This window comes from Ochotona princeps, chromosome X (assembly GCF_030435755.1).
Source record: "Ochotona princeps isolate mOchPri1 chromosome X, mOchPri1.hap1, whole genome shotgun sequence".
In the NCBI taxonomy this organism is placed as follows: domain Eukaryota; kingdom Metazoa; phylum Chordata; class Mammalia; order Lagomorpha; family Ochotonidae; genus Ochotona; species Ochotona princeps.
In genome coordinates, this window is record NC_080865.1 from 61,362,289 (window position 1) to 61,381,432 (window position 19,144).

Below are 19,144 nucleotides of genomic sequence, written 5' to 3' on the forward strand. Positions count from 1 at the left end.
CCCTTACCCTATTCTGCCCATCTTGCTTTTCTTCAATTTTAAGAGCTATTTTATCTTTTCCCATTGACATTGTCTTCATAGAGACTTGCTTCCTAGACAATGTAGAATAGGCTCTAATTAATTCTAAATGGGCACCTATTTGAAGTTGGTGGGTTCACTCTTATTTTAGAACAATTAAGTCAATTTCATTCCCCTCACTGCTTAATTCCTTAATAATTACACTCCATAACCATATACCCTTTATTCACTCCAAAAAGCACTGATGCCATCATAAAAGTGTAATGGCACGATGAAAAGAAAAGTATACTATGGTAGTAATAACACGACTGAATTTTAGTTCCAGTTCAACTCTTATGTAATTTTGGGCAAGCTATTTGTATCTCTGAGCATGATTTTCTAGAGTTTTCCTGTAAGAACAATAGTACTTATCTTACAGATATCTGTTGAAGTCTAAATGAAGTGAAATATAGTACCTGCATACGGTAAACACTCAAAAAAAAAAAACAGCTGGTATGGTGGTAGTGGTAATTTATATGGTGGTCCTCATGTTCTGACACTCCTTCCATCAGAATGTAGAAGTTAATCATCTGACACTTGCAAAGAATTAGCCTTGTGTCTCAGACTATCAAATAAAATATTATATCCATAATGATGTATGACTTCTAAGTTTATAAATAACAAGCATAACTTTTTCCTGCCTCTGTCACTCTCTCTCTCCCCCCAATCAATGTTGTTGGAATACACTCATGTTGTGCAGACTGCAACTAATAGTTCTATACAAGATATTCACCCATCATCAGAAACAACCACTACACATGTGAATAGGGATTCACATTATTCCAGTTTTGAGCCTACAACTCTCTAAGCTGACACCTAACAGAGCAAAGGTGAGGTGTTCCTACCAAGTCCTGTCTAAATTCTAGATTCATGAGCAAAATAAATGTTACTGCTGTTATTTTAAGCCATTACATTGGGGAGAAGTTTGTTTATATCAGTACATGAGTGGAATATCATCTAAACAATATAGGTACTACCTGTCAACATCTGACAGAAATAGCACTTTCATTGCATGCTAAGGCATAAGTTATTGTCATCACCATTGCAAATAACAGTACAGAAATGTATACAAAGCAGTTTCTTAATCATTGTACTTAATGCCTATAACAACTCTAAGACTGATCTGCATTTGTAGACTCTGACAACTTAAGTTCACAAAAAGCAGATAATTTATATGAAATAATTCCATAAATAATGAAATTAAATTCGGAATCTGGGCCCGGCACAATAGCATAGTGGTTAAGGTTCTCACCTTGCATGCGCTGGGATCCCATATGGGCGCCAGTTCTAGTGCGGTGGCCCTGCTTCCCATCCAGTTCCCTGCCTGTGGCCTGGGAAAGCAGTCAAGGACAACCCAAAGCCTTGGGACCCTGCACCTGCGAGGGAGACCCGGAAGAGCTCCTGGCTCCTGGCTTCGGATCAGCTCAGCTCCATCCACTGTGGCCGCTTGGGGAGTGAACCATTGGATGGAGGATCTTTCTCTCTGTCTCTCCTCTCTGTATATCTGCTTTTCCAATAAAAATAAATAAATCTTTCAAAAAACGAAATCTGGAATCTAAGATCAATCTTTATCCCATGTGACAATACATAAGATTCTCCTGAGGTTTCCTTCTTTCTTGGGGATCAGCTGTTGTTACACATGGTGGCTACTCAATACAACTCATTTACTTTTACTACAAAAAAAACATTTATTGGCACTTTTGATAGGTTTGAAATATGGGAATAATTTTTTTTCATAAAATATTTGCCTAATCAAAGTGATAAATAGAAACACTTGACACCATATGAAAATCACACTTAGCAAAAAAAGCAGTGACATGAACACAAAATATAAATATTATTCTTGGAGAATTACGTTAAGAGTTAGTAATGACAGTATGGTTACATGGTTTAACTGTTTGTAACACAACAATAGAGTTGCCTGAAGTAATTATGGATTAAAGGATCAAATGATAGAAAAACAAGCTTTACTTCCACTATTCTTGAGGGGTGGGAACAAAGTAGAACGGGTCAGAGTGAATTATGCAAAGGGAAACAAACAGCTATAGATGGAAGCATAACATTTTAAGACTAGGGATGGTCAATAACTTGGGAAGCTTAACAGTACAAAACAGAGAGGGAGAAGCAAAAAGCTTTAAGATCTGATTCACAAAATTCATTATTTGTGAAATCCAATGTACTGCTTCCCTTCTTTGCCTCAGTTTCCCTCTCATCATTTACCGATTTGTGATGTTAATTCAACAGAAGAGATAAAGGTAATAAGAGTATTATTAACACAAACTGAAGGCAAGGCATTCCATAAAAGAAATCTATGCGTGTTATTTAATGCCTGTATGAAAGCTCTGATGTGGGTACTCAATTGTCCTCATTCTATGGAGATGAGTGAATGTAACTGAAAATGTTGCCAAATTCAAACTGCCCTTGGAAATATGTAAAAGTGGAACTGCAAGATCTGGGTAAAGGTGGTACCAGAACCCACAAGTCTTTTCTCTAAAAAGCATCCTGTTAATCTACCATAAAGTACTTAGCTTACAGTTAAATTTACCAGAAGCTATTATGAAAGAGGCTTTATAACTTTCATTTGTACATATTTTATGATAATGATGTGAGAATTTCTATAGGTACTCTCTCAATGTGATCACAGATTATGACCATGCGATGTTCTCTGTATTTTGCAAAATGTATAAACTCAGGCACCTGACACCTGAAAACTAAAATTGTATAATGATAAATGATACTTTTATTCAGTAATATTAATTTAGCTTTTTCATTGTACAATTAGCAAACTCTGCCCCAAAATAGCTTTCATATGATTATGATACATCTGTATGTAAATAGCAAAGTCATACCACATCTGTCCTGGAAATGAAAATAGCATGTTTTTTTTATAGAGATATTGCATTTTGCCCATGAAAACATGAATGAACTTATAATGTCAATGAAGTAAAAAGAGTCCTTCTTATTTAGCCTTTTCTCACAATATACTATCAAGAATAGGGTTTTTTTTTATAATGAAGAGATTTACAGAGCTAACAGTAAGCTGCATTTCAGGTTATATGTCAACCAGACACAATTTTATCACTCTACTATCTCTATAGTTGATATCATAGAAAAATAATACTACTGCCAGGCATATGAGCCAGCTAGACAAGTTCTATCAATCTGATGGGGGAAGAGTATATACATTTTAAGGTTTTTTTTTTTTCAGCTTACAATGTGCTATTTCATGGTGATCTTATGTGCCATGTGATTGAAGCTTTACCTATCACTGGTTTCAAATGTAATCTGTGTACCTTCATTTAGGACTTTGGAATACTTATAAAGTATTTACAAACATGACCTAAAACAATGAGCCTCACTAGCTAAAAGATTTATGTTAGCCAGCCAGCATTATATCAGTGTGGCATCATACAAACAACACAGGAAATAGAAACTCAAGTCTCTGAATCATATAAAGCAACTCCAGACAACTTTGTTATTTTGAGGCTAGGCAGGGTGACAACATCCAGGGAAACACTGCCCTCTCAAACGACAGGTGTATCACTCCCATTCGGTTCCACCTGAACTGAGTGAGCTACCAAGTGAGCTATGACTGGAGTAGGCATGGGGATGTAGTCCTTTCTTTTTGGACTGGAACACCACGATACCTTGGCATATAGATATAATCCAGGGAACACAAAAAGTTCTCATTTTTGTCTCCAACCTTTGTTGTTACTACTACTACTATTACTACTACTACTACTACTAATAATAATAATAGAGTTCAAGATTCACCTATAAAACTTCCAACAATACAATTTGGAAACACTATATTCCTTCTCCCATTCCCCCTCTAGAATATAGGCATGATGTAGATTTTTCTTCTTATCTCCATCATTCTGAATAAAAAGTTTACTCTATGGCTGGGTGTTTCCAATAATGATTAAGATCCCACTTGAGATTCAGCATTCCAGGATCTGTTCCTGATTACAACTTCAAATACATATGCTGTAAGGTAGTAGGTGATAGCTTAAAGTACTTGTGTCCCTGTGATCAACATGGAAAACCTGGATTGAGTTCCTGCCTCCAGGTTTTGAGGTGCGCCAAATCAAAGTGTTGTGAACATTTAGCGAATGATTCAGCAGATAAGAGATTGTTCTCTTAAATGACTTCCTCCCTTTCACATCTATCTAGATATAGAGATAGAGAGAGAGAGAGAGAGAGAGAGAGAGAGAGAAAGTACTTCACCCTAAGAGGCTAGATTAGCTTTCAGGAACTAAATATTTATCTATTGTGTGTCAAAGATAGTATCAGTATAAACAAGATTTCTGGGGCCTGGTGTGATAGCGTAGTGGCTAGAGTTCTTGCCTTGAGCGTGCTGGGATCCCATATGGGGGCTGGCTCTAATCCTGGCGGCCCCACTTCTCATCCAGCTCCCTGCTTGTGGCCTGGGAAAGCAGTCGAGGACAGCCCAAAGCCTTGGGACCCTGCACCTGCATGGGAGACCCAGAAGAGCTCTTGGCTCCTGGCTTTGGATCGGCTCAGCTCCAGCCAGTGCGGTCACTTAGGGAGTGGGTCATTGCACAGAAGATCTTCCTCTCTGTCTCTCCTCCTCTCTGTATATCTGACTTTGCAATAAAAATAAATCTTTCAAAAAATATATATAAAATTTAAAAAAATAAGCTTTCTGTATCACTGGAAAAGAAAAGATGATACTTTAGGATAGGGAATCTAAGTAACAAAAGCATATAACATGTCACAATTTTTTTTAGCCACCTTACTGTTAGGTTATACACATGTCACTTTTTTCTGCATTTCTGAATGACATTTAAATGTAAATCCTCAAAGCATGTTTTTCCTCCAATCTACTTTACTAGTTAAAAATCACAAATGCTACAACAAATAGACAGCTACTGTATTTCTAAATCTCCTTTTCATCCATGTCATAGTCATTGTATTTAAATGATCCTTGCTTTTCCTTTTAATGAACACTTTACTGCATTTTTCTCTTGTCCCGACCAAATATTATCTATATCGTTGCGTCTGGTGATTCCTTTTTATTGATTGAATTTGTTTTTTCATTTTACATTTCTGTCCTTTCAGCAAGCACTAGTGACATCAGGGTTCCCATAGAAATAAAAATCTAGCAACAATAATACTGGGTTTCCTTCTTTATTGGCTCCACTGCATTGTTGGTGTTCAAATCTTCCAACTTCAGGTAAAATCTCAAAATTCCCTGTCATTACATAACTTATACTCTTCCACACATTTTCACAATTTAAAATGGAATCAGAGAAAAAGAAGATAGGGTTATTTATATCCAATCTGTCAGCCTACATAATTAGTGAAAGATATTCCAAAATTCCTAAATGAAAGGATACAAATTACATTTGAAACCAGTGATATATAAAACCTTGATTGCATGGCACACAGGATCAAAATCAAATAGCATATGGTAAGCTGAAAGGAAACACCTTAAAATGGATATCCATGAGGTTGTTTTTCACTTTACAAACGAGTTCTAGATGTTTTATGCTATTTTAATTAGTGTAAACCATTACTCACTGTGCCTTCCGAATATTTCCATTTCGAAAGCAAAGAAAGAGCTAACTCTTCGCTGTGTTTTGCCTGCCATCTGACTTTAAACTGACAAGCTAGTTGTTTTCTGTCTGTTAAATTTCTTAGAGGATAAAGATTATTGTCAGAAACCAATTACTCATCCTGACTATGGTCTGGTAATGTGTTGCCACTGACCTTGATGTAACAACATATACACTCTTCAGCCCACTTTGTTTAGTCAAATACAACACAGAATCATATTGTAATTTAAAAATTCTAATTTCTGTTTGTTTTCCCTTTCCTCTCACTTCCTCCCTCCCCTTATGAATAGCTGTGGCCAGGGTTGAGAATGATTTTAAAGTAAGTTCCAAACTTGCCAATATCTCCAAACAACTTCCATAAATTAATGACTCATTTAGTAGTCAATAATGATAAGACATGATTTCTCACTGAATTCCAACACCACAGATCAATCTTTAGTTGTAATTATCTCAACAATTTAGTGTTTCAAAGATTTATGACAATAGCAAAAGTTTGTTATTAAAATGCAACATGAACCTAATTGAGTCCAATTCCAGCCAAATTGCAAAGGTATGTAATGCTATAATTAATGTAATTAAAGGAGAAAACTGATTGTAATTGCAAATGTAATTGAAAATATTCACATTATTATATTTACCACACGATTGAGCTTATTTCTATTAATCAAATGTGCCTGTTTTAACAGTCAACCTAGCAAAAATAGTAAAGCTCAACAAACAATAAATATTATTTGATGATTATGACAAAATTTTGGTAGTAGCCGATTTTTATCACAGCACTGTCAAACTTAACTTCAAGCACTTTCCTAGATAATTCTAATCAGCATAGTAGGATCAATCAAGCGGTGATCATCATTGATCACTGAGGCGATGCAAAACGAATGAATGGTTATTTCCATAGAACATTTATTTTGTGTATTGGCAGAATCACACTCCCTCTTATCCTCTGAATAAACAAGGCAAGCAAACAAATGGTTTTCCATTGAAAATGCCATTTTTTCGTTTGTCAAATCAGACATATCCTTTGCCATATAAACATAACCATACTTGGGCCCGGCGGCGTGGCCTAGCTGCTAAAGTCCTCGCCTTGAACGCTCCGGGATCCCATATGGACGCCGGTTCTAATCCCGGCAGCTCCACTTCCCATCCAGCTCCCTGCTTGTGACCTGGGAAAGCAGTTGAGGATGGCTCAAAGCTTTGGGACCCTGCACCCGTGTGGGAGACCCGGCTTTGGACCGGCTGGCACCGGCCGTTGCATTCACTTGGGGAGTGAATCATCGGATGGAAGATCTTCCTCTCTGTCTCTCCTCCTCTCTGTATATCCGGCTTTCCAATAAAAATGAATAAATCTTTAAAAAAAAATAATCATACTCAAACATCTCAGGTTACTTCTGTAAATTAGCTGTTAAAAATTTTACTCACAATGGTAATTTGACATGATGCAGGTAAAAATCAAAGTATTTTTCTTAATTCAGGAAAAAACACTGGTTAGTATCATAGTTGCCTGAATCTGGAAGGCAGTTAGTATGTAAACTCAAGTGATGTATTAGAAAAATAGCTCTTGCATAAATGGATGCTAGCACAGGCTCTACTGAGAAGACATATCTAATTGGTTTCAGGCCATGGATGTCGAAAACAAATCAACCATCAAAAGGCTATTCGATTTTCTCATTGAAACAAAATTAACTGAAGGTCAAAATATCTTGATTTGTGGTATGAGTAACTGTACCAGCTTGGCATGAAAGAGGACTCAAAGAAATAGCACAGGACAATGAAGAGCAAAAACTGGAAACTTCAAGGTAACTGAGAAGTGTGTATGAGTAAAATATTTTATTTTTATATTCAAGCATGTTTATCAAGTTGGAAAATCTCAGATCTGAAGTAATCCAACAGACTCATACCTAACAAGACCTTAACTGATTGTTTCCAAAATGGTGTTTTCATGAAATGGATGTTTTGAAACTTATCAATATACTCAGATACGTAAATCTAATGTATGAAATAATGAAGATAGCTTAGGGAAATCTTGGTATTACATCATCCTACTATTTCAGCATTCCCAATGGAAAATGTCTAACTCATTTTGACATTAACACTGGCAGATTTCAGTACCTCTTGAATCCAAGAGAAGTGTGTCCAATTATGAAAAAAAAATTGCAAAAAGTTGATAATGGCTTTTAAACTATTTCCAAATCATAAGATTTAAGAAAAAATAAACACTCATGAAGAATTATGCTTCATATTATGACCTAGTACACATTAACGTATATATATATAGGAAACTAAGCTCAAAACTGATATTTAACTGTAATAAGACACACTGTGATAAGACACGCTGTAATGTTTCTATCATATTTTGAACAATTTTACTTTTCATATTTGCTGTCTATGTGCTATAGTAAACTAATTTGATAAGCTGCTAGCAGCATATAACTTATAATTGTAAAATTCATAGTTTCCATTACGATCCAATTCTAACACCTATAGTTTGTCCCTTCCCCCAAGGGGAGCTGCTATTGCACCAAAAAAAAAAAATAAATAAATAAAAAGAAAAAAAATAACATAATAGAAAGCAGCCGATACTGAGAGAAGACAAGACATTAATCACTTTTCTTGAGTTTTTATGTTAAATTAGGGTAGCTGTTGTCATGTTTTTGCCATGCTTTCACTCTAATTCTTTTTAAAGATTTATTCATTTTATTACAGCCAGATATACACAGAGGAGGAGAGACAGAGAGGAAGATCTTCCGTCCGATGTTTCACTCCCCAAGTGAGCCCCAACGGGCTGATGCGCGCCGATCCGATGCCAGGAACCTGGAACCTCTTCCAGGTCTCCCACACGGGTGCAGGGTCCCAATGCATTGGGCCGTCCTCAACTGCTTTCCCAGGCCACAAGCAGGGAGCTGGATGGGAAGTGGAGCTGCTGGGATTAGAACCGGCGCCCATATGGGATCCCGGGGCTTTCAAGGCGAGGACTTTAGCCGCTAGGTCACGCCGCTGGGCCCAATTCACTCTAATTTTTTTAAGTGACTTTCTTCCAAGGCCAAAAAAAGATGATCTTCTCCTCCACATTTCAAGTTATTATAGAGGTGCGAACAAGTCACAGATAAGGCAAACCAATAATTTCTGATTACAAGATTACTTCCTTGATTAGTATTGAATTATTCTAGTATTCTACCTTCCCACATTTATTTCCTTTCTTGGTTTAATTATCATGTGGAATATTTTACAGCTATAAATATAATCATAGAAGTAAAAGAACTATTTCACTTACGAATTTATGTAGAGTCACTCTTACGTATAAGCAGATATAAAACTTGATAGTAGCTAGGCAAATATTACTGATGGCTACCAGCCAGTCTACCAAAACTTACACAGAGGAAATGTAGCAACAGCAAAGATTGGAATAGTTCTATGACTCTCCTTGCCGGCAAAAAGTACAATGAATCACGCTTTCACATACAGCCAAGGATATCACATTACAGTAATGAGATCAGTTTTTGAGGCATGATTCTCAATTGCTGATGTCTACATCCAGTCGGCAATTAGATAACAAGAAATTTCATTAAGCACAGGAGAAATAATGCCACTCAAATAGCATGGATCAATCTATCATTATAAGCAAGGCTTTTTCTCTTTATTAAACAGATGTGTTTCCATAAATATGGTTATAAAATCAACTTATTTAAAACAAATAGCATTTTTTCTGATAGTCTCCATTACAAAATTTCAGATGACTCCCCCGAAAATGATATTTCAATAAATTGATAAGTTTTGGTGGCTAGTCAAATTGGTATCAAGCATAAAAGTCAACTAACTTTTATCATAATAGCCTAATTTGGAGGAGATTAAAAAAAAACCTGCCTTTTAGAAAGAATCTACCTTACTGACTTCTAATAATCATTTTTATTTCAAAAGAATTTGAAAAGTCATTTGATATATATGAAATAATTACGTCTCCAAAATTGAATTTTCTAAATCTGAATCTCTAATTCAAAATTAACTGAGAACCTAAATGCTAATCCATATGCTACACAGTAAAAATAGAGACACAGAAAGTCCCCTTGCAATAAATAAGATCATGGAATAGACAGTAAGATCCATATGCAATTTTGGAAAATTTCACACATAAGAAGGAAACATGTAATCTCTTCATTGTGTTTCCTCCAAGTCTGTAAAGACAGGTAGCAATTCATAACCAAAAAGACAACTCTAGGGTTTTGAGCTAATGACTTCTAAAACAGTTACCTGTGGCATACAATCAGACTGAAGCTGTGACAAGTAGTCAAGAGGAATTGAACTAGAAGCAACGCTGTATCACTCATTAGAACTAAGGAGATCCAGCATAGGGTTCTTTGATCACATTCCTAAACTCTTTAAAAACACACCTTTGTATTAGACCTGTTTAAGAGGGACATATTGTGTAAGAAAACAACTCAGGCAACACTGCTTAAGTGTAAATTCTGGGTCTGAATGACTTTTAAAAGATCTCTATATGTCTACTTTTCCTGATTTGTTATGTGAACATGTATCAGAGTATAACCCATTTAAATAGTTTTCCAAATTAAATTGAAAACATTATAATAAAATTCCTTGGCATGTAATGTCACATAAGTTTCTCTTCCTCCCATTGTGGACATTAGTATCACTATCATCATCATACAGATGAGGGTATTATGGCTTTTAGAGAAATTAAGAAATCTAAACCTATTCATAGTACTATGAAAAGGCATAGCTAGGACTTCAATTTAGGTAATTTCAAATTGTTACTTCAAATTTTTGACTGCTAGTGAACTATCATGTAAACTTGAAATTTTTGTGGACATGAAATTAATAGTTTATTTTCTTGAATAAGATATTTGTTTTGAATATTTTATTGAATATGATATTTGTATATGAGATAGAAATTGAGACATAAATCAAGAAGCGCTCCAATCCACAGATGTACTCCTGAAATGCCTACAGTGGTAGGAACTGGGCCAGGTAAATGTTGGAGGCCAAGAACTTAAACCAGATACTCCCTTGTGGGTGATAAAAATCTAGTTGATTAAGCCACACATTGTTGCCTTCCTAGCTCTACATTAGTAGTGAATTGTAGTCAAGATCCAAAATCACACAATAAACTCAGATATTCCAAAATGGTACACAAGCAACTTGACCATGAGTCTTAAACAACAGCCTCTTTGAAACTCATTTCATAAAATGCATTTGTTTTGAAAACTTTCAAGACTTCTTTTATAACACACCTACAAAAAATGGAAAACTAAAATTGTGCACAAATTCAAAACAAGAAACAGTGTATAAAATCCAAACCCCTTCTCATACTGCTGAGCCACTTTCACTCCTAAATGTTATCACAGCTATTTTAGCATGTCTTGTAATATCATAAAAGAATAACAGGGAATGGGAGGCTTTTAAGAAACAGAAATTGTTCATATACCCTAAGTGGCTAACAAATCCAAGATCCAGAGGCAGCATCTGGCCAGAGTCTCCTGCCGTGTCACCCCACAGCAGGAAGCCAAAAGACAAGACAGCACACATGTGAAAGATAGTAAGAGCAATGATTTTTGCTTTCAAACAATATTCCTTAGAATAAGAACATTCATCAGTTCATGAAAGTAGAAGTTTCCTGAGCATATAACAAAGATTCCATCTCTCAAGACCATTTCACAAGGGATTAAGTTTCAAACACATGGATCCTCAGAAACATGTTCAAACCATTACAAATATAATGAATCTAAAGTTATTTTCACTTATTCTTGAGTTCAGGCTAAACAAAATCACCCAGTTTCAACTCTTATGTTTGGCTTCCTTCCTAGTTCTGAGGATCATTCATACAACTGTGGCTTCTTATAAACATTTATTCCTGTTGAACTGGAGCATTGAGCCACGTACCTACTCAGGAGCCAATCATCTATTCTACATTCATTATCACAGTACTTCCTAGTTTTTGTCATTGAAAATACTGCCGCTCTGAATATCCTAATATATGCCATCTGGGGGAAAGGTTTGGATTAGTATTAGGCATACGAGAGGGCTTTAAAAAGCTCATGTACAGGGTATGACATGAGAGCCTAGAGTCTAGGTTTTCTCCTTGCATGTGCCAAGGTCCCATATGGGTGCCGGCTCATTCCTTGCTTGCCCCACTTCCCATCCAGCTCCATGCTTGTGCCCTGGGAAAACAATCAAGGATAGCCCAATGTCTTGGGACAATGCACCCATGTAGGAGATTCAGAAGAAGCTCTTGGCTTCTTGCTACAGATTGGCTCAACTCCAGCTCTTGAGGCCACTTGGGGAATGAACCAGTACACAGAAAATATTTCTCTGTCTACTTCCCTCTGTGAATCTGACTTTCCAATAAATATGTTTTAAAAATCATAGACAACAATTAAAATACAAGTTTAGATTGAAAAAAATTTTGAAATCCATATATGGATTTTTCATATGTGCACTTTCTATGAATTATTTGAAGAACTCTTACGTAAGAATGAAATTGCTGGGCATTGCACATATGTTCAGCCTCATTATACACTAGTAAATGTGCTTAGAACAATTTATGCTTGCACAAGCAGTAAATGCCAGTCCCAGTTGTCCCATATTCTTCCATATGCATTTTATGCTGCGTTTTTCTTTAAATTTTAGTTATTCTCATGCCTCTTTACCGGATTGAATTTTGGCCTTAATTTATAAACTTTCATGGATCGCCCTTATTTTTACATTCTTTTCAGGTGTGAACATTTGGCGTATTAGTTGCGAGTTTTGACAACACATACCATACTGAGTGGCTGGATTCAAGTACCATTCTGCTCACAAGTCCAAATGCTAGCTATTATGTACCCTGGGGAAGCAGGTGATGGCTGAATCACTTTCTCCCTGTCACACATGTGGGAAATCTGCATTGTGCTCTTGGCTTTAGCCTGGCCCAACAAGCTGGTAGGAGATTAGTTTCCATTTCTCTTTCAAATGAAAAAAATTAAAAACTGTAAAACTCCTTTAAATGAAAACCAGTTTAAATAACAAAGCCTTATATTTAACTTGTAAAATACACCATCTCAAAGACTTTCTATAGTTAAAAAGAGCCATGGTAGGGGGAGAATGAGGTACTAAACATATACATTGCTGGGGTCCATGCAGTAGGTGTGGATGACAGGAAGGTGTGAAGAGAACAGCTCCCCTGCTTGGCAGGGCCCGGGGGAGCTTCCAGCTGTTTGGCAGGGCCCTGCGGATTTCTTTCTGACCACCTTGACACAGTTTCACCCCCTTTTTGCATGCCCAACTAAGAATTCTGTAATCTGTTGAGGCATTGTTTGCTCCTGTGAGATGGCTTTTGCAACCAACATGAGCTTGAGAGTTAATGCTATTGATACTGTCTTGGTGAGTGGGCCTTTGACTGTGCACAGAAGTACAATTAAACCCATGCTGTTTCTGGACACCTTATTGTGTGCCTACCCATTGCCATGAAATCTGGCCCAGACATACAGCCTGCCTTCTGGGAAATGGCTTGATAAGAATTTTACAAACTAATGGACATGATGGGAGTATGGGTTGAAACTGCTATGATTAAAAAAAATATAGCTACTATGATCCTAAGGGCTGAGCTTGCAGGCCTAATGGCCAACTAATGTCAATGACCGCAACCCCCATAAACCAAGGCCCCAGACTTTTTAACCCACACATAATTTAAGATAGGGGCCTGGTTGTCACAGGGGGCACCAAGGATAGAACCCAAACTTGAGGAGAGCAGGTGGGGACTGGCAAGCCGAGATAAACAAGGAATGTGGAATCCTCCTTCATTCATCTCTCAGGAAGTTGTAAATTGTGCCCCCCTGAGGCTATGTCAAATTGCCCCTAAAAGAAAACCTTGTACTGCTTCTGTATAAATACAGCGGACAGCTTTCAGGCATGGTCCACAGTGATCTTGGAATTGTAGTGGTCTGTTTTGGAGAGCGGGACTTTGCCCCAAGATGGCGCTTGTTATTGTCTTCTCATGGCACAAAGGCAGTAAACAAGTTTTAGGAAGTTGCAGAAGATTGGTTCAAGGTCTCATGCAGTCTGCATGGTGTGCGCGTGATCAGAGCTGTGATTGGTGTGTTTGGTGCGTGGCCAAGCAGCCCTGTTGGAATTGGCTGTTGACAGGGTTTTAACCTAAGTTTGAGAGAGAACAAAGGAGAAGAAGAACAAAGAGGAATAGTGGTAGAGTAGTAGTAGTAGTAGTAGAAGAGGAAGCCTGTAAATATGCTGTAGTTACTGTCCTTCTGTATTATACTTGGATTTCTTGTTTTGTTATGTTATATAATTAGTTTGTCCTTCAATAAATCCTCATAAGAGCAAGCACCTGTGTTGGAGCTTCACTCGCTGGACGAGGGACCCCGTTATCTGGTGCCGTGGCTCGGATGATAAAAGTCAGCCGGTGAGTACCAAGAAGTTAATTAGCTGAGCAAATAGCTCAGGGAGTTGCTTACAGCTGCAATTAGTTTTCAACTGAGCCTTTGGTCAGGGAGTTTGCAACTGAGCAGATAGCTCAGGAAGCCGCTAAAGGGAAAAAATAATAATAATAAAAATAACTGAGCGAAGAGCTCAGGGAGCTGCCTATCGGCAGGGGTGTGCACACCAATGATCGCAGTGAAAGCGACAATTTTTTTGAAATTTGCGGCAAAAACAAAAATTCTTTTGAAGCTCGCGGTGAAGCGACGATCCTTTCAAGGTCCTTTCAAGGTCGCAATAAGCGACGGAATGGGGAACCTGCAGTCTTTTGTAAAAATGCAGAATCTTTTGCAGAGGTTGCTGAAGAAAAACGGCACACCGGTAAAGGCAAAAACAGTGCTTTCATTTTTACACACAGTGCAGCAGCATGCCCCTTGGTTTTTAGAAGAGGGTATGCTACATGTGCCACAGTGGGAACATCTCGGAAGGGATTTATCTAAAGCTGATCAACTTAAACCTCTCCCTCCGGGTACTGTGGGATTCTGGTCTCTGATTAAGTCTTGTCTAGTAGATAAGACAGATAAATTCAAGGAATTGTTACAAGAAGGTGAAGCAGCTCTCCGCGAGCTTCAGGAGGAAGCTTCTCATCCAAGTAGTGTTGGTGAGAGAGTAGAACCTGAAAGTAGTCAGGATAGTGAGGAAGAACATTCGGGTGATGAGCTGGATGCTGTGGCCAAGGGCACCGAGAAGCTAGCCTTAAAGCTGCCTAGAAAGGCCCGACGGACTCTTGTGCCACCCCCTGGGGATCCTCCAGCAGCACCCAGTACACCGCCTTGGCCACACTCCGATCCTCTCGGGGGTCTGCGCCCAGTGAGGCAGTAAGGCTCCAGCCCAGGGAGGTTCAGTCATGGCATGATATTGTTAGAGCCAAGCAGGTTTTTCCTGTTAGAGAGGACCGGACCCAGAACCCTGCAGTTCATTTGCATGACCCCTTAAATTTCAAGCTAATAAAAGATTTGAGGTTCATGCGCCTTACACTATGGCTGTTTTGGATCAGTTGGCTGCTGATGTTTTGACTCCTGAGGACTGGAGGAATGTAGCCAAGGCCACTCTCTCCCCGGGCCAATACTTGCTTTGGAGAGCTGCTTGCTGAGAGCTGACAAAAGATATTGCCCGCCGTAATTCTCAGGCTGGGAACCCCACATGGAATGAGGAGGCATTATTAGGGGAAGGTGCTCATGCTGGCCAACAACAGCAGATTCAGTACCCTGAGCCATTATATTTACAGGTTGCTAACATAGCCACTGGAGCTTGGAAGGCAATACAGAGTAAGGGTGATGTGCGTTATTCCATTGCAAAGGTGACTCAGGGACCTAATGAGCCTTATGCAGACTTTGTGAGCCGTCTCATGGAAGTGGCAGGGAAATTATTCCCGGATGTAGAACAAGCCATGCCTCTGGTAAAGCAACTTGCCTGTGAGAATGCAAATAGATGGTGCCGTGAGGCTATACGCCCATGGAAGCATAAGCCACTAGATACTTGGATAAAACTCTGTAGGGATGTGCATGACCAAGTTACTGCAGGAGTAATTCAGGCTAAAGAGCAGGCTAAAGTCATCATGAATGCTATGCGACAGGAAAGACAGGCTGAAAGTCGTACTCACGTTTGTTTTAAATGTGGGAATTTGGGACATTTTAGACGGGATTGTCACCAGAGAGGGCCGGCTCGACTGACTTCGCGACCTAGGCTTTGCCAACATTGTGGCAAGGGAAATCATTGGGCACATGAATGTAGGTCGATGTCTGATGTGATTGGCCTCCCCCTGGTCAGAAGTTACAGGCCAAAAAACAGGCAGTGGGGCCCAGCATCCCGGGGCCCCTACAGAGCTTACGGGGTGCACGGGACCCACAGGCACAGAAGGAGGAGTCATTCGCCGAGCCACACCTGGCAGCACGGGAATGGACCTCTGTGCCACCTCCCACTTGGTACTGACTCCAGAGATGGGCCCACAAGCCCTGGAGACAGATTTCCAAGGGCCTGTCCCTGATGGTAGAGTAGGAATAGTGTTTGGACGGAGCTCAAAAACTATGCGAGGTCTAGTTGTTCACCAAGGAGTAATAGATTCAGACTTCACAGGCATTGTCAAAGTTATGCTTTCTTCACCTAGAGGTATTACAGTTATTACTCCAGGGGAGCGCATTGCCCAATTGTTAGTTCTTCCTAGTTGCCATGCACGTTGGAGAAGTCGCAGTGCAAGTCGAGGTGATGGAGGTTTTGGGTCTTCAGGTGATGCTTTAGTCAACCTGTCTGTCTCCCTGAAGGATCGGCCTTTGGCCACACTCATGCTGCGGGGGATCTCCTTTGAAGGGTTGCTGGACACTGGAGCCGATGTCAGCATTATCCGGCAGGCCGATTGGCCTAAAGATTGGCCCTTATGGCAATCTAGTCAGACCCTCCGTGGGCTGGGAATAGCTGACCAGCCACAGCAGAGTGCTTCCATTATTCCTTGGACTGACCGTGAAGGTCATAAGGGCTCTTTTCAGCCTTATGTCTGCACCATTCCCATGACCCTATGGGGTCGAGAGGTCGTAAGTGCTATGGGCCTTCACCTTAGCAATGAGTTCCATCAAGCCGGGAGCCAGCAGGCATGGAATATCATGGAGAATATAGGCTATTCAGGAAAAGGTCTAGGCAAAAGTGAACAAGGGAGAATAGAGCCAATTCCAACTAAACAGCATCCAGAAAGGACAGGATTGGGTTTTCAGCCGGGGCCACTGCGCAACGACAACGACAGCCACTAAAAATCACATGGGTATCGGATGATCCTGTATGGGTGTCACAGTGGCCCCTAACCTCTGAAAAGTTAATGGCTGCCCAATCATGTATGGCAGATGGATGTTACCCATGTTCCTAGTTTTGGTCGTCTTTCTTTTGTCCATGTTTCTATTGATACTTGTTCTGGGGTTCTTTTTGCCTCAACTCATACAGGAGAGAAAGTTCAAGATGTTATTTCTCATTGTCTCCAGGCCTTTGCAGCCTCGGGTGTTCCACGGTGTTATAAAACTGATAATGGTCCTGCCTACACAGCTAAAGCATTTAGCACGTTTTGCTCTGAATTTGGAATTAAGCATTCTACTGGCATCCCATATAATCCTACAGGTCAAGCCGTGGTGGAACGAGCTCATGCGGTAATTAAGGCCCTGTTAATAAAACAAAAAGGGGGAATTGGAGCCTCCTTATACCCAAAAAGCCCTAAACATCAATTGGCTCTAGTAACATACATTTTTAATTTTTTGAATTTGGATTTGGATGGTCGTTCTGCTGCTGAGCGTCACGCAGCAGGCCCAGGTTTTAGTAAGGATTGGGTGATGTGCAAGGATGTATTAACAAAACAATGGAAGCGCCCGCATCCTGTCCTACGATGGACGCGAGGTGCGGTTTGTGTTTTTCCGCAGGACTCGAACGGACCAGTGTGGGTGCCAGAACGTTTAACACTAACAATAAGAAAACCAGAGCAAGATGAACCTGTGGATGTGGTGAATGCTGACCGGACTGATGTTTCTTCAGACGATGGAGGCGTGGACTCCAGGATTCCCGCTGACTAATTCTGCCACCGCCAAGCCTGTACCCTGACGTGGTGTTATGGAATGGCAGTTTATTATTTTCCTCAAGTTACCAAAGTGCTATGTTCCTTTCATGTATTACCTGTGTTGGTTGATTCCACTTTTCTAAGGCCTCAAATTGATGGAACTCATATTGATGAACATAATGTTACATTTCAATTGCAAGATTGTGTTCCTACAGATGGAGGTCCAGTGTGTAATGGTCTTGTTCAATCTGTAGAGCCTTGTTTGTTAACACATGCTATTAATGTATGTCATTTTACTGTGTTTCCGGCAGCTAATTATTCTGTGTTGTATGAAGTTAAGCCTCAGTATATTTGCTTAGCTAATGCTAGGTCTGATGAATTGCCATTTATGGGATTACCCTCTCCATTTGTTGGGTGCATTGAGCACCTTGAGGTTCTTTATTGGTTTGGTGATATTTTTTATCTGTTGCCTGATCTGGTGGAGGATGTTCAAATTTCTTGGACGCCTCGTGTGTTGCCCCTGTCATCAATTACTGTTTCTTTGCCCATCGCACAAATCCTTCCAAATTCTGAACAGTTGAAAAATTATCTGAAGCATAATGAAAAACAGTTGGAAGAGTATCGAGTAGCCACCACTATAACTAGTGGCAAGTTACTTCAAGTGCAGACCGCTATAGAACATGATTCCAATAGTAGATGGTGGGATTTTTCTCTTCTCTAGCACTACTGCCACGCATCATTTTTCTGGAGTGTTTATTTTTCTGAGCTGTGTGTTTGGTGGTTTAGTGTTTTTGTGTGTTTGCAATTGTGGAATGTATGTGTATACCAAGAATCAATCACGTAAGAACCTCCTGCAACAGCAGATCCTGGCTCAAGCCGTTCTCGCTCTCCAAAAGAATGATTCCCCTAAGGTATGGCTTAACATGCTGGATCGGTAGTCAACGACGGGTAAGTATCCAATAAGGCTTTACCAACCTAAGACAGGCGCCACAAGCCAGGTGGTTAGCCAATGACGGGTAAGGGAAGCTGAATTTGGAAAACCTAAGACAGGCACGATCCCTTAGTTAATAAAACAAAAAGGGGGAATTGTGGAGAGCGGGACTTTGCCCCAAGATGGCGCTTGTTATTGTCTTCTCACGGCACAAAGGCAGTAAACAAGTTTTAGGAAGTTGCAGAAGATTGGTTCAAGGTCTCATGCAGTCTGCATGGTGTGCGTGATCAGAGTTGTGATTGGTGTGTGTGTGCGTGATCAAGGCTGTGATTGGTGTGTTTGGTGCGTGGCCAAGCAGCCCTGTTGGAATTGGCTGTTGATAGGGTTTTAACCTAAGTTTGAGAAAGAACAAAGGAGAAGAAGAACAAAGAGGAGTAGTGATAGAGTAGTAGTAGTAGTAGTAGTAGTAGTAGTAGTAGAAGAGGAAGCCTGTAAATATGCTGTAGTTACTGTCCTTCTGTATTATACTTGGATTTCTTGTTTTGTTATGTTATATAATTAGTT